The 16,397-nt window shown below is 35.5% G+C and overlaps 1 long non-coding RNA gene across 1 annotated transcript; it reads left to right on the top strand.

Moving 5' to 3' along the window:
* Positions 1-5,996: 5,996 nt before the first annotated feature.
* On the top strand, positions 5,997-7,046 carry LOC143480566 (uncharacterized). Its single transcript, XR_013121852.1, has 3 exons — positions 5,997-6,135; positions 6,347-6,401; positions 6,711-7,046. It is a non-coding gene; the product is annotated as an uncharacterized LOC143480566 (long non-coding RNA).
* Positions 7,047-16,397: the final 9,351 nt, after the last annotated feature.

Below are 16,397 nucleotides of genomic sequence, written 5' to 3'. Positions count from 1 at the left end.
TCTAAGAGATAATGACATATTGAAAAATTTACCAAAATGATCAGAGATTGCAACATCAGTAATTTCAGTATTATTAACCCCTATGTGTTTAATGAGATCTACTTACAGCAGAATGGTTTATGGTAAAAACATGTAACACCACTACCTCTCTAACTTACCCTAGAGACATTAAAATAGTTAAAGTTGGGAGGCGAAGCTTCATTTAGCACTATTGCTCCATTGCTATCAAACCAAGTCTCTGTTTGAAAAAGAAAGTCAGGGACCAGATTGTGAAGTACCTTAAAAGTCAGTAACAGAATTTTTAAACTGATCCGTTGCGATACTGGAAGCCAGTGTAACTGGATCAGCAGGGGTGTGACATGCTCGGTGGACTTGGTGCATGAAATTATCTGTGCTGCTGAGTTCTGGATAAGATGAAGTCTTTGAATGAGTTTGTTTGGAATACCTCTCCGTATTGCATCAATCCGTGATGTAACTAATGCATTGACTAATACTTTTGTAGAGTGCTGTGATAAAGTAGGCCTTAATCTAGAATTGTTTCTCAAGTGGACAAAAGCAACAGTTGAGATATTATTTATGTGAGTGGAAAAAGAGAGCATGCTGTCCAAAATCACACCAAGATTTGTAACATGATTTGAAACAGGTATAACATCCTCAGCAATAGAAAGTGAACTAATGTTATTCTTTGAAAGTGAAGCCTTTCAAATGGTCCAATAAGAAGTATCTCAGTTTTCTTGCTATTGAGTTTAAGATAATTGTCATCCATATGTGCACATCACGGAGACAGACAACAATATCAATTGGAAGAGTAGTGCAAGTAGGCTTAGTGGATATATAAAGCTGTGTATCATCAGTGTAACAATGAAAATTAATACCATAATGATGAAAAATATTACCAAGTGGAAGATCAATATTAAACAGGAACGGTCCCAATACTGAACCCGGTGGAACTCCATTACAGACTGTTGAGCAGTCTGACCTGTGATTCTGGATCTGTACAAACTGTGTCCTATTGGCAAGGAGACACCATACCACAGATCCCAATGCTAGCCATGCGATCCATGAGGAACCAATTGGATATAGTATCAACGGCAGCAGTGAGGTCGAGGAGAATAAGAATAGAAAGTAAGCCAGAATAAGCAGCTCTCAGGAGGTCATTGGTTACCTTAATTAATGCAGTTTCTGTACTATGCTTACAACGGAAACCAGATTGGAATCTTTCAAAGAGATCATTATTATGAAGGTACAGCTGGAGTTGAACTAGTTTACATATGGACCTGAATGATGTTTTTAAAGTGGTATGGGTTTGTCACTGTACCATTCACAAAGTGAAATTGTCTTAAACATGAGTAGCCTATTTCATGTTTAAAGAAGAGAGAGAGAGAGAGAGAGAGAGAGAGAGAGAGAGAGAGAGAGAGAGAGAGACACGCAGACACACACACTTGGCAGCCACATTAGGAGAAACACACTGTACACCTATCATAAACATATAATTCAATAAGATTGTAGCCAGAGGCTCCACATTTTGGATCTTGAAAATCAATGGATGTTCTCTACAACCATGTGCCCTAACCAGAAATGCTCATATATATGCTCCGGGCCAGTGGTGATGGAACTACACAAGTCCTTTACTCAAATTAAACTACAAATACCTGAAAAAGGTCTTTTCAAGTACATGTTCCTACATGTACTCAAAGTTAACAAAGTAAACATGCTTTTAAAAGCATTTCTATATAAACTTATATAAACTAGATTGTTCTTTGAATGTTAGATGGAGCGGTATGCAGCACACATACTGTACATAATAATAAACCTGGTTAATAATAGGTGTGCTTTATATATAGACCTGAATATAAAATCATACAAATGACAGGTTTATGAAGGCCAGACAGTGAGATGCAAGCAACTGAAATCAAATAGTGATGTAATAAAGTGGCTGAACACATAGAAGCAAAAAGGTCATGGAGAAATTAGCTAAAGCTAAGTCTTGGTAGAAGAAAGAATGGAGCGGTCAGTATTTACTTTACAGTCCAAACAGCATGCAAATGTGATCCATTGACATGGGAAACCATTGGTTTTAAATATCCTAGGGATGATTTTTTACAGGTGTAACTCAGCACTTTGGTATCTGATATTAAGGTCATATTCATTTTCAAATGTGTCTCAGAAGAGCAGGTTTTGTTTTGTATTAAAAAATAACTAAAAATTGCAATCACTTATGGCAGTGTTGCGAATAACGCCGTTAAAAATAACGGCGTTAGGTAACGGCGTCATTTTGTCAGTAACGGGATAATATAATTAATTACTTTTTCTGTCGTTACAACGCCGTTGACATTACTGGTCATTAAAAGTGGTGCGTTACTATATATTGATATACTAACAGTAATGCGAGCGGACCGCTGCCCAGGGTAGTGAGGAGTAAGAGATCTCGATAGGTGACAGTTCTCGGTGTAACGCCTGTTTAACTTAACAAGTCTGTAAGCGATTGGCTAAGGCAGCGTTATGGTAGCCAATCAGAACCAGTGTTTTTACACGCGTGCCGAAGCACACAAATGGAGAAGAGGCAGAAATGGTGAGTCAGGAGCAAGCCGAAGAAAAATTAGCATTTTCAAGGTGGAGATATAAACATTATTTAAGAAAATACTTGAAGTTCCTGAATGTGGATGTGCAATACATATCAAAAGTTAAACACCTTTCTGATCTACTCATTTCAACTGACTGTGAAAACTGCTTTTTCAAAAAATCCTTATTCATTGGCATTTAACTTTTTTTTTACTGTAATGCAAATAGTTACTTTCCCTGGTAACGAGTTACTTTTATTATAGAGTAATTCAGATACTAACTCAGTTACTTTTTTGAACAAGTAGTGAGTAACTATAACTAATTACTTTTTTAAAGTAACGTTCCCAACACTGCTTATAGGTGGAAAGAAAGACTGTGCTACATAGGTACCGTATATTGATTAATGAAATGCTCAACATGCTGTGGCCTATGTTCAAAATAGTCCACTGCATACTGTATACTGAATACTGCATTCATTATATATCGTATACTGGTCCCAGTAGGTGTATTCAGTATAGTGTACAGTATGCGCCAAATATAAACCATACTATGAAGTCACATGAATGTATGAAGGTTCCACCCACTTGTGTAAGCTTCTCCAACACTATTTCATGACAGGATGCTGTACACCATGAAAATAGCTCTGGTCATGTACTGGAAAATTTGGCTGAAGTAATACATCATTAGGGTATCTTTCAAATGCTACAAAAAACCTGCATACTACATACTGATTAGGGCCCCAGTGCCCAAGTATGTATGTAGTATGTAGTAGGCTATTTCAAACACACCCATGGTCTCAAATCAAGCAATCAATGTTTATTTGTAGTAATCAATAACGAATATGAAAAACAGATGCCCATCTTCATGTCAAACCATACCATCTTTAATTAATGATTGTAACAAAACTGGAATATTACTATCCCAATCTCACAAAAGCACCAGAATGTTTTCTCTATTTTCAGTGGTACCTGTTTTGTGACTAATAATCAGTCCTGCTGAAACATCTTTCTCAAAGCAGGAACTATAAACTGCAAGGTTGGTCATAGGTGTAAATATATCTTAGAGGGAAATGTTCTGGTTTTTCATTCAGTTAGACTTTGAATGGTTAACAACATGGCACCAGGTGAGGTGTCTGTTTTTTTGTTACTTTTTTTATAATAAACATTTAGAGTAATAAATTGTTTTTAAATGTAGTGAGTAGAAAATATACTTTACTTATGAAATATGAGTGGAAGTAAAATGTTAGAACGTACAGAAATATGTAAATACGTAAAGTACAGATATTTAAAACATACAGTTTCAAAGTATATATACTTTATACCTTCCCACCTCTGCTCCAGGCAGTCAGTAAACTTCATAACTATTCATGGTTATGTATAACCAGATATGCTCCAGGCAGCTAATGAACAAAAAGGGGTGTCAGAAAGGATGCACAAATTCTTTTGTGATTCATAACTGGTTGTACAAGATACATCAGTGTATTAGATATGCCTCTGAAGCGGTCACTGTGTACATGCAAGACAGCACAGATCAGATCATGTTAAATAAAGAAATCCCATTTGATGATTACATATGGAGACTATGAGTTAAATGCAAAATGGTATAAGAAGCACCCAGATTACTACTAATACAGTCTGACACTTATAGGATATTTCAAAACATTGAAAAAGGATTTACTAAACAAAGGACAGCTTAAGAAAGCTGCAATGGAATATATAGATGACTCATCTAATAACATTAAAATAATTGAGGATCAGGTACCAAGCAACTAAAAATTTATTTTTTTCGGTTAAGTGCATATGTTCGGACAGTCACAAGGGAGTGCCCACAGACGTGCATTGTCCACAGAGCCCGAAGCGTGTGACATGTTCAGGCTCTGGCCGCACCTGTCTATCATTTAAACATTTCAGTCTGGCATTTCACTGGCTTTACAGTTGGTGCTCTATTGCATCCCTTGTAACACTTTTGAGGGAGTGGTGTGTTTTTTACTATGTCAATTTTCTGTACACTTACAAATAGCTAATAAAATATTTATGTTACAATATGGCTGCTAAAAATGAATTCATGTTGAAACTTGTGAATTTGTTGGTTGCAAGCTTTTAATCTTGACCAGGAATAAATATTTCAGAAGTAAAAAGTTTAAAGAACTCATTGACTTTAATGACAAAATTTGTTATTCTCCTGCTCCAGTCCTCTCTAACTCCACTTGGGAATTGCATTCTTGATTCATCTATGTACTTGTTTACTTTATTCATTCATTACGTCTTACAAACCCTTTCCAAAAATACAATGCCAGCACTCCTGGTAGAATATAAAAACTATCATAATAAGAGAAAGGAAGTGTTTCAGAGTCAAGGAAAAAAAGTTTTCCAAAAACTCCATTAGTGGAGTGAATATTACCAAAGAGTGCAGAAATGTTCCTGGCTGCTTTATCAGAATCTTAATCACAGAGTAGACGTCAACGCATTTGGGAACACCCTTTTAACGCATGCAGGTTGCTGCCTGTCTGGTATGCAAAGTGCAAGTGTAAATGTAAGCCATAATTATCATTCTTTTTTTTAACTGTCAGTGTTTGTACATGTTATTTTTTTCTTCAATTTGGCACTCTCAACATAAGCTGTTTCTACCAGTTCACATTGAATTACACTGCAACACTTTATACAAACAATGAAATCATAAAACAATGTTTGGAATGAAACCTGATTTAAATTCAAAATTTATTTGAATTAACTTTGTTGGTTTTAATTTAAAATACAATTTGTTTTTGTTTTCTAAAGATTATATGCCATTCAGACATGACTGAAAGATATTGTAGGGTGCCAGCAAAATTAGGAAACCTTTTTATTTTTATTTTATATTAGTTAAGTGTGTACAGGTGTTTCAAAGACATGCCTACATTAAAGTTTCACCAACCTTCTTGCTAGTAATAGTGTATCCAGGGCTGATCAACATGTCCTTAGGTTAATAGAACTGCACTGTACGTCTTCTACGCATTGCATTCACTTGAAGAGGCCATGCATCAGCTCAAGTTTATGGAAAACAAGTTATTAGGCACATGATCTAGACTGCCACCCTCTTGTAATTGCTTATGAAGCACAGTTAAACTAGGCATAAAACATACACTACTGCTGAGCACAAGCTTGTCTAAACATTTTAGTAAAATTACATGAAAACCATTTCTAAATGTTTCATTTGACCAACTGAAAACACTTTAACAATGTCTGAATGCAATTTAATCTCTCTATATAATATATAATTTCAGATCAGATTGCAGACATAAAGAGAATAAACAAATAAACTTATTTATGTTACTGTCCCCTTTCTCTTCCTTTCTGTGCATTTTAAGCATGAGAACAGTGTGGTGACACTGAACTAGCATAATGATTGGTTAAAATTTCTCAGCCAATACCGTTTTTACCCACATCCAGCTCCATGGCAGCTGCCCGCTCCCCTCTTCACTCGCTGAACCAGCTCTACCTGTCTCTACCTGTTTATCTGTTTTAGGGTGCGTCTACATCATAAATTTGCACAGGCAGGAGAACTTCTTCAAAGGTGGACTCACTGAAGCAACAGGTAAGATGCACTGAATTGCTTTCCAGACTTGCTCTTTATTATTAGGACAGCACGTGTTATAACCCTATACAAGTATGTTTTTTTTAAGTATTCATGTACAGGAAGAAGAATTAACAGTTGCAGAATCAAGTGCACAATTGTAGAAAAATTATGCATTGTAAAAACAGAAATTAGTTTAGTCTGTGGATTAATCATCTCTTTCTTCATGCAGAGCTGTGTCAGACCTGTTATACCCAAGAGCTTAATAATGTGTGATAAACCACCAAGTGAGTATTTTGTATAACTATCCATTTATAAATAGATTTTTGTTTAAAAAATGACCCTCATCACTTTTTATTGTTCTTTTTTTACATTAACAACATAACGTAAGGTAAGGTAAGGTCAAGCTTCTTTATGCAGTATATACATATACATAAATTCACACACTGTTGTCATAATTTTTATGCATATATATAAGAGAGAGAGAGTCAACATCTTTATATCTTTTACTATCTTTAGCACTGGAATACGTATATGTGTGGTGTGTGTTTATATGTATGCATGCATGTGTTTACTTTTTGTTCCCTCCTCTGGAGACATGTGAGAAGAGCGAAGGTTGCCAGGATGCGGCCAAGAAGTGCCATGGGAAGGAAGGGAAGGAAGGGAAGGGCCACGGGCCTGGTCAAGGGCATTGCCACGGGCCTGGCCATGAGCACGGACCTGGGCACGGCCATGGGCACGGCCACGGTCATGAGCACGGCCATGAGCACGGCCATGAGCACGGGCCTGGCCATGGGAAATGCTCCGGGAAGGATGCGAAGGGGAAAGAAGGCTGCTGAAAAGCTGAATGAAGAAACCTCTCAAGTTCTCTAATGATGTCTTTTTCATGCTTTTTCATCCATAATTGAAATAAAGTATGTATAAATTAGAAATATGTATTTGTCTTTATTTCACTCAAAAATTTCAAATGCCGAATTAAAATGCCATATATTATAAGCTTTATATGAAATTACGTTTTACTGAAAATGTTGATGGTTTAGATGGCTCAAAGAAGAGCTGAAAATAGCAAGATTTATTAAGGACAAATTCAGAATCGTTGTATTTTAGACAGTCCAGGGTCAATGGGCCAATAGGAATTCTTCCACGTTCAATGTTTGACCACATTACGAAAAGCAGTAAAGCACGGTTGACTTCCAGAGTAGGAATTGCTGCAACGAATGTGATGTTTTGACATTGCCAAAGGCTCAACAAACTACGTCTTATCACGCTACGATCTTGGACCCGCCCCTCAAAATGTTTTTTCCAGTACGTGAAAGAATTACTAAGATAACCCGATTTGACACGGAAATGTAATTTACATTAAGTAGCTGCAAGCTAATGTTAGTTAGCTTACTCCACTTTATCAAAATGAAATTAGGCTGAGATGTAGATATGTTATGGTTACTCTTCGTTTGAGATGCATCTCATTCTAACAGGAATGTAAGTTAGCTATAATGTAAGTTATGTAAGTTGTTATATGTAGTGGCTTAAAACGCAACGACAGCAGTCTAACTACCCGACAGAATGCTGTTAACTGCGGTAAAGTTGGTTTCACGTTCGCATATTCGCATATTCGGAATTCTTTCTTCAATAATTTTAAGACAGAATCAGCAAAAGTGCCAAAATGTGCAAACTCTTATTTATGGCATACAAAACAAATACCTACAACTTTGTTTACGCCGGGAATATATATATTTTAAGTTGTAGACAACATTTTATTTAAAATGTACTATTGTGACCGCTACAACGTCTAAGGCACCGTCTACAAATTACATTAACACGGTTAACACGCATGCAAGTGGCGGTAGTAAAGGCCCCAGAGCACTGCACACTGTTTTTTTTTCTTCAATAATTTCAATAGCTTTTCAATGGTCCATCATAAGAGCACCAAACAAGTTGTATTACACAAAGTGCATCCTAAATAACAATCTATACATCAGAGATGGGTATTCATAGCTGTTATCTATGTGTTGTAGTCCATTGTTGTCTTATTATTTCAATAGCTTTTAAATAGTCCATCATAAGACCACCAAACAAGTTCTAATATATTAAGGGCATCTTAAACAACAACCTACAACTCAAATATGGATATTTCTACCTCTAACCTATTTGTGGTGGTGAGTTTTTATCTTATAATTTCAATAGCTTTTAAATGGTCCATCATAAGACCACCAAACAAGTTCTAATATATTAAGGGCATCTTAAACAACAACCTACAACTCAAATATGGATATTTCTACCTCTAACCTATTTGTGGTGGTGAGTTTTTATCTTATAATTTCAATAGCTTTTAAATGGTCCATCATAAGACCACCAAACAAGTTGTATTAAACAAAGTGCACCCTAAATAAAAACTTACAACTTTTATATGGGTATTTCTAACTCTTACCTATTTGTGGTAGTGAGTTTTTAATCTTATAATTTCAATAGCTTTTTAACGGTGCATTATAAGACCACCAAACAAGATCTTATATATCAAGGGCATCCTAAGCAACAACCTAAAACACAGATATGGGTATTTCTACCTCTTACCTATTTGTGGTGGTGAGTTTTAATCTAAGAATTTTAATAGCTTTTAAACGGTCCATCATAAGACCATAAAACAAGTTCTCATATATTAAGGGCATCCTAAACAAAAACCTACATACCTTATATGTGTATTTCTACCTCTTGTCTATTTGTGGTGGTGAGTTTTAATCTTATAATTTCAATAACTTTTAAACGGTCCATCATAAGAGCACCAATCAAGTTGTATTACATAAAGAGCATTCTAATCAACAACCTACAACACAGATATGGATATTTCTATCTCATACCTATTTGTGGTGGTGAGTTTTAATCTAAGAATTTCAATAGCTTTTAAATGGTTCATCATAAGACAATAAAACAAGTTCTTATACATTAAGGGCATCCTAAACATCAACCTACAATGCTTATATGTGTATTTCTACCTATTGCCTATTTGTGGTGGTGAGTTTTTATCTTATAATTTCAATAGCTTTTAAACGGTGCATCATAAGTGCACCAATCAAGTTCTATTACATAAAGTGCATCCTAAGCAGCAACCTACAACACAGATATGGGTATTTCTACCTTACCTATTTGTGGTGGTGAGTTTTAATCTAAGAATTTCAATAGCTTTTAAACGGTGCATCATAAGACCACCAGTCAGGTTGTATTACATAAAGTGCATTCTAAACAACAACCTACAACACAGATATGGGTATTTCTACCTCTTACCTATTTGTGGTGGTGAGTTTTAATCTAATTTCAATAGCTTTTAAACGGTGCATCATAAGAGCACCAATCAAGTTGTATTACATAAAGGGCATTCTAATCAACAACCTACAACACAGACATGGGTATTTCTATCTCTTACCTATTTGTGGTGGTGAGTTTTTATCTTATAATTTCAATAGCTTTTAAACGGTCCATCATAAGAGCACCAATCAAGTTGTATTACATAAAGGGCATTCTAATCAACAATCTACAACATAGATATGGCTATTTCTACCTCTTGTCTGTTTGTGGTGGTGAGTTTTAATCTAGAAATTTCAATAGCTTTTAAACGGTGCATCATAAGTCCACGAAACAAGCTCTCATACATAAAGGGCATCTTAAGCAACAACCTACAACACAGATATGGGTATTTCTACCTCTTACCTCTTTGTGGTGGTGAGTTTTAATCTAAGAATTTCAATAGCTTTTAAACGGTCCATCATAAGAGCACCAATCAAGTTCTACTACATAAAGTGCATTCTAAGCAACAACCTACAACACAGATATGGGTATTTCTATCTCTTACCTATTTGCGGTGGTGAGTTTTAATCTAAGAATTTCAATAGCTTTTAAACGGTCCATCATAAGACCACCATTAAGGTTGTATTACATAAAGGGCATCCTAAACAACAACCTACAACACAGATATGGGTATTTCTATCTCTTACCTATTTGTGGTGGTGAGTTTTCATCTTATAATTTCAATAGCTTTTAAACGGTGCATCATAAGAGCACCAATCAAGTTGTATTACATAAAGGGCATTCTAATCAACAACCTACAACACAGACATGGGTATTTCTATCTCTTACCTATTTGTGGAGGTGAGTTTTTATCTTATAATTTCAATAGCTTTTAAACGGTCCATCATAAGAGCACCAATCAAGTTGTATTACATAAAGGGCATTCTAATCAACAATCTACAACACAGATATGGCTATTTCTACCTCTTGTCTATTTGTGGTGGTGAGTTTTAATCTAAGAATTTCAATAGCTTTTAAACGGTGCATCATAAGTCCACGAAACAAGCTCTCATACATAAAGGGCATCTTAAGCAACAACCTACAACACAGATATGGGTATTTCTACCTCTTACCTCTTTGTGGTGGTGAGTTTTAATCTAAGAATTTCAATAGCTTTTAAACGGTCCATCATAAGAGCACCAATCAAGTTCTACTACATAAAGTGCATTCTAAGCAACAACCTACAACACAGATATGGGTATTTCTATCTCTTACCTATTTGCGGTGGTGAGTTTTAATCTAAGAATTTCAATAGCTTTTAAACGGTCCATCATAAGACCACCATTAAGGTTGTATTACATAAAGGGCATCCTAAACAACAACCTACAACACAGATATGGGTATTTCTATCTCTTACCTATTTGTGGTGGTGAGTTTTCATCTTATAATTTCAATAGCTTTTAAACGGTCCATTATAAGACCACCAAACAAGTTGTATTACATAAAGTGCATCTTAAACAACAACCTACAACACAGATATGGGTATTTCTACCTCTTTCCTATTTGTGGTGGTGAGTTTTAATCTAAGAATTTCAATAGCTTTTAAACGGTGCATCATAAGAGCACCAATCAAGTTCTACTACATAAAGTGCATTCTAAGCAACAACCTACAACACAGATATGGGTATTTCTATCTCTTACCTATTTGCGGTGGTGAGTTTTAATCTAAGAATTTCAATAGCTTTTAAACGGTCCATCATAAGACCACCATTAAGGTTGTATTACATAAAGGGCATCCTAAACAACAACCTACAACACAGATATGGGTATTTCTATCTCTTACCTATTTGTGGTGGTGAGTTTTCATCTTATAATTTCAATAGCTTTTAAACGGTGCATCATAAGAGCACCAATCAAGTTGTATTACATAAAGGGCATTCTAATCAACAACCTACAACACAGACATGGGTATTTCTATCTCTTACCTATTTGTGGAGGTGAGTTTTTATCTTATAATTTCAATAGCTTTTAAACGGTCCATCATAAGAGCACCAATCAAGTTGTATTACATAAAGGGCATTCTAATCAACAATCTACAACACAGATATGGCTATTTCTACCTCTTGTCTATTTGTGGTGGTGAGTTTTAATCTAAGAATTTCAATAGCTTTTAAACGGTGCATCATAAGTCCACGAAACAAGCTCTCATACATAAAGGGCATCTTAAGCAACAACCTACAACACAGATATGGGTATTTCTACCTCTTACCTCTTTGTGGTGGTGAGTTTTAATCTAAGAATTTCAATAGCTTTTAAACGGTCCATCATAAGAGCACCAATCAAGTTCTACTACATAAAGTGCATTCTAAGCAACAACCTACAACACAGATATGGGTATTTCTATCTCTTACCTATTTGCGGTGGTGAGTTTTAATCTAAGAATTTCAATAGCTTTTAAACGGTCCATCATAAGACCATAAAACAAGTTCTGATATATTAAGGGCATCTTAAACAACAACCTACAACACAGATGTGGGTATTTCTACCTCTTACCTCTTTGTGGTGGTGAGTTTTAATCTTATAATTTCAATAGCTTTTTAATGGTCGATCATAAGACCACCAAACTAGTTGTTTTACACAAAGTGTACCCTAAATAACAACCTACAACTTTCATATGGGTATTTCTACCTCTTACCCATTTGTGGTGGTCAGTGTTTGTCTGGAAATGTCAATAGCTTTTAAGTGGTCCATCATAAGAGCACCAAACAAGTTGTATTACATAAAGGGCATCCTAAACAACAACCTACAACTAAGATATGGGTATTTCTATATCTTACCTATTTGTGGTGGTGAGTTCTTAGCTTATAATTTCAATAGCTTTAAAACGGTCCATCATAAGACCATAAAACAACTTGTTATATATTAAGGGCATCCTAAGCAACAACCTACAACTCAGATATGGGTATTTCTATCTCTTACCTATTTGTGGTGGTGAGTTTCTGTCTAATAATTTCAATAGCTTTTAAACGGTCCATCATAAGAGCACCAAACAAGTTGTATTACACAAAGTGTACCCTAAATAACAACCTACAACTTTCATATGGGTATTTCTACCTCTTACCTATTTGTGGTGGTCAGTGTTTGTTTGGAAATGTCAATAGCTTTTAAGTGGTCCATCATAAGAGCACCAAACAAGTTGTATTACATTAAGTACATCCTATACAACAACCTACAACTCAGACATGGGTATTTCTACCTCTTGTCTACTTGTGGTGGTGAGTTTTTTATCTAAGAATTTCAAAAGCTTTTAAACGGTCCATCAGAACAGCGCCAAACAAGTTGTATTACATTAAGTCCATGATGACCAGCAACCTACAACTCGGATATGGGTATTTCTACCTCTTACCTAATAGTGGTGGTGAGTTTTAATCTAATTATTTCAATAGCTTTTCATATTACTCTGATTTTATGAACAGCACCTGCAAATACCCATGTCTGAGATGTAGGTTGTTGTTTAGGATGCACTGTGTAATACAACTTGTTTAGTGCTCTTATGATGGACCATATAGGCCTAAAGTCTGAGTACCTCAAATTGGTGCAAGGTACAAATACCTATGTAAGAGTTGTAGGTTGTTGTTTAGGATACCCTTTGTGTAATACAACTTGGTTGGTGCTCTTTTGATGGACTACTTAAAAGCTATTGAAATGATAAGATTAAAACTCACAACCACAAATAGACAAGAGGTAGAAATAACCATATTTGAGTTGTAAGTTGTTTTATAAGATTCCCTTAATATATAACAACTTGTTTTATGGTCTTATGATGGACCGTTTAAAAGTTATTGAAATTATAAGATAAAAACTCACCACCACAAAGAGGTAAGAGGTAGAAATATCCATATGGGAGTTGTAGGTTGTTGCTTAAGATGCCCTTAATATATAACATGTGGTTTTATGATCTTATGATGGACCGTTTTAAAGCTATTGAAATTATAAGATAAAAACTCATCACCACAAATAGGTAAGAGGTAGAAATACCCATGTCTGAGTTGTAGGTTGTTGTTTAGGATGCCCTTTATGTAATACAACTTGTTTGGTGGTCTTCTGATGTACCATTTAAAAGCTATTGAAATTATTAGACAAACTCACCACCACAAATAGCTAAGAGATAGAAATACCCATATCTGAGTTGTAGGTTGTTGCTTAGGATGCCCTTAATATATAACAAGTTGTTTTATGGTCTTATGATGGACCATTTTAAAGCTATTGAAATTCTTAGATTAAAACTCACCACCACAAATAGGTAAGTGGTAGAAATACCCATGTCCGAGTTGTAGGTTGTTGTTTAGGATGCCCTTTATGTAAAACAACTTGATTGGTGCACTTATGATGCACTGTTTAAAAGCTATTGAAATTCTTAGATAAAAACTCACCCCCACAAAAAGACAAGAGGTAGAAATACCCACGTTAGAGTTGTAGGTTGTTATTTAGGGTGCACTTTGTATAATACAACTTGTTTGGTAGTCTTATGATGGACCGTTTAAAAGCTAATGAACTTATAAGATTAAAACTCACCACCCCAAATAGACAAGAGGTCGAAATACACATATAAGGTTTGTAGGTTTTTGTTTAGGATGCCCTTAATATATGAGAACTTGTTTTATGGTCTCATGATGGTCTATTTAAAAGCTATTGAAATTATAAGATAAAAACTCACCACCACAAATAGATAAGAGGTAGAAATACCCATATCTGTGTTGTAGGTCGCTGGTCATCATGTACTTAATGTAATACAACTTGTTTGGTACTCTTAAGATGGATGGTTTAAAAGCTATTGAAATTCTTTGATTAAAACTCACCACCACAAATAGGTAAGAGGTAGAAATACCCATATCCAATCAAATCAAATATATTTGTATAGCGCTTTTCACAACATATCTGTGTTGTAGGTTGTTGTTTAGAATGCACTTTATGTAATACAACCTGACTGGTGGTCTTATGATGGACCGTTTAAAAGCTATTGAAATTATAAGATTAAAACTCACCACCACAAATAGGTAAGAGGTAGAAATACCCATATAAAAGTTGTAGGTTGTTATTTAGGGTGCACTTTGTATAATACAACTTGTTTGGTGGTCTTATGATGGACCGTTTAAAAGCTATTGAAATTATAAGATAAAAATTCACCACCACAAATAGATAAGAGCTAGAAATACCCATATCTGAGTTGTAGGTTGTTGTTTAAGATGCCTTTAATAAAAAAGAACTTGTTTTATGGTCTTATGATGGACTGTTTAAAAGCTATTGAAATTATAAGATGAAAACTCACCACCAGAAATAGGTAAGAGATAGAAATACCCATATCTGTGTTGTAGGTTGTTGTTTAGGATGCCCTTTATGTAATACAACTTGATTGGTGCTCTTATGATGCACCGTTTAAAAGCTATTGAAATTATAAGATGAAAACTCACCACCACAAATAAACAAGAGGTAGAAATAGCCATATCTGTGTTGTAGGTTGTTGATTAGAATGCCCTTTATGTAATACAACTTGATTGGTGCTCTTATGATGCACCGTTTAAAAGCTATTGAAATTATAAGATGAAAACTCACCACCACAAATAGGTAAGAGATAGAAATACCCATATCTGTGTTGTAGGTTGTTATTTAGGATGCCCTTTATGTAATACAACCTGAATGGTGGTCTTATGATGCACCGTTTAAAAGCTATTGTCACGTGCGGCTACGCCCCCTCTCCTAGCTGTCACTCTGGGTTCCCTCGTGTCTGTGTTCTTGCCCGTTTGTCCCGCCCTGCTCGTTAGTTTTATGAATCCCTCGTTTGTTACCACGCCCCTGTGTCATTGTCATCACCTGTCCCTAGTTTAGTTCTGTGTATAAAAGCCCCTGAGTCTCCCTTGTCCTTTGTCCGGTATTTTGAATTCATTTGTGATCGTGTTTATCCCACCGCTGTTCTCTGTGCCTGACCGTTTTCGTGTTTCTCCTGTTTTCCGTGCCCCCTGTCTTGTGATGCCTGTCTTTGCCTGTTTTACGGACTGCCCTCCTGTTATCGACCCTGCCTGGCTATCCGACGATGATTACGGTATTCCCCTGAATAAATCTCGCTCTTCTCAGCACTTGTGTCCGTCCTCTCGCTCCGTGGCGCAAGCCACGTTACAGCTATTGAAATTCTTAGATTAAAACTCACCACCACAAATAGACAAGAGGTAGAAATATTCATATCTGTGTTGTAGGTTGTTGATTAGAATGCCCTTTATGTAATACAACTTGATTGGTGCTCTTATGATGCACCGTTTAAAAGCTATTGAAATTATAAGATGAAAACTCACCACCACAAATAGACAAGAGGTAGAAATAGCCATATCTGTGTTGTAGGTTGTTGATTAGAATGCCCTTTATGTAATACAACTTGTTTGGTGGTCTTATGATGCACCGTTTAAAAGCTATTGAAATTATAAGATAAAAATTCACCACCACAAATAGATAAGAGCTAGAAATACCCATATCTGAGTTGTAGGTTGTTGTTTAAGATGCCCTTAATAAAAAAGAACTTGTTTTATGGTCTTATGATGGACTGTTTAAAAGCTATTGAAATTATAAGATGAAAACTCACCACCAGAAATAGGTAAGAGATAGAAATACCCATATCTGTGTTGTAGGTTGTTGTTTAGGATGCCCTTTATGTAATACAACTTGATTGGTGCTCTTATGATGCACCGTTTAAAAGCTATTGAAATTATAAGATGAAAACTCACCACCACAAATAGACAAGAGGTAGAAATAGCCATATCTGTGTTGTAGGTTGTTGATTAGAATGCCCTTTATGTAATACAACTTGATTGGTGCTCTTATGATGCACCGTTTAAAAGCTTTTGAAATTATAAGATGAAAACTCACCACCAGAAATAGGTAAGAGATAGAAATACCCATATCTGTGTTGTAGGTTGTTGTTTAGGATGCCCTTTATGTAATACAACCTGAATGGT

The sequence above is a fragment of the Brachyhypopomus gauderio genome, chromosome 17, assembly GCF_052324685.1.
Source record: "Brachyhypopomus gauderio isolate BG-103 chromosome 17, BGAUD_0.2, whole genome shotgun sequence".
Lineage (NCBI taxonomy): Eukaryota > Metazoa > Chordata > Actinopteri > Gymnotiformes > Hypopomidae > Brachyhypopomus > Brachyhypopomus gauderio.
This window is presented reverse-complemented; position numbering and strand designations above follow the sequence as displayed.